Below are 1,326 nucleotides of genomic sequence, written 5' to 3' on the forward strand. Positions count from 1 at the left end.
TCCAGCTGGCATTACTTGATTAAATCTTCAAGAAAAGAAAAAAAACCCTTAAAATGTTTCTCGCTTTTTTGTTGTTGTTGTTGTTGCTTTGCTGTTGTTACTGCTGTTGTTGTTGTTGTTGGTTTTCTTTTATTGTCGCTGCTGTTGTTGTTTTGTGTGGTTCCAGAGACATAGAAAACACCACATTATTATGGTGAGTTAACACGAATCGACCTTTAAAAAAAAATCTTTTCAACATAAAAGAAAAGGGAAAAGAAAAGAACAAAAACAATAGTTTTTACAAAGCGACAGAAATGACGTAGACAGTAGTAGTGTAACATTTTTTTTTTTTTTGTTTACGCATGGCTACCCATAATTCATTTGATAGAAATGACGGTAAAAAAAATTGTTGCCAGTTTATTTGTATGCTTATTTTGCAACCTTGGAGACTGAAAACATACTGTATCGACGGTAAAAAAAAAAAAAAAATAAAAGAAATTGAAGTTTCATATTATGACTCCATTTTCGACCCACCACTAGTCACAACAACCCCCCACCCACCCTCCCTCCCATCCCCACCCCTACCCTTACACCCTCCCTCTCCTCTCCTTTTCCTCCGTCTACTCTCCCCACGTTCAAAAGTTGCAAAATAAATTGGAACCAACTGCACACACCGCAAAGACTAGGGCCTATGCCAATGCAGCCTGCAGCACAACAAGGGTTCTCCAGCTTGCTGGTCTGGAATTCCCCCCCCCCCCCACACACACACACACACACACAAAAATGAGTCTCCAGGTTAAAATGGATACAGCAACGGGAACTAATCAGCTGAATATTTCTTAGGTTCAACCAAATTCAGGGTGAGGGGCTTGGCTTGAGGTTCAAACTGCTTTTTTTTTTTTTTTTTTTTCCCAGAATAAGAAGAGGAAGAAGTAAGGTATGGATAGTGAAGAGAAAGCGGGAATTGAGACGAACAGGAAAAAGAAGGGAGGGTTTTAGCATAGAAAGAGATTTTTAAATGCAAAATGCTGAATCGTATTTGTATAATTCGTTCACGACTGAAAAAAAAAGAGAAAAAAAAAAGACCGAGAACAAAAAACAACAACAACAAAACAAAAAAACAAAACAAAAAAACAACAAACAAACCCAAAATCGTTTTTCGTCTTCTTTTCTACTTTAGAAAAAAAAATCGTGGAGAAAGAATGGAAACATTTGATAAAGTAAAAAGGAGAGAGTGTGTTCTCACGATGAGAATCGAATGCATTCATCTGGGAACATGATAGCTTAAAAACATTTTAATTCTTATCCACTCGTACGTAAACACTCGCGTGCATGCGTATGACGCTC

This window comes from Babylonia areolata, chromosome 1 (genome assembly GCF_041734735.1).
Source record: "Babylonia areolata isolate BAREFJ2019XMU chromosome 1, ASM4173473v1, whole genome shotgun sequence".
NCBI classification, from domain to species: domain Eukaryota; kingdom Metazoa; phylum Mollusca; class Gastropoda; order Neogastropoda; family Buccinidae; genus Babylonia; species Babylonia areolata.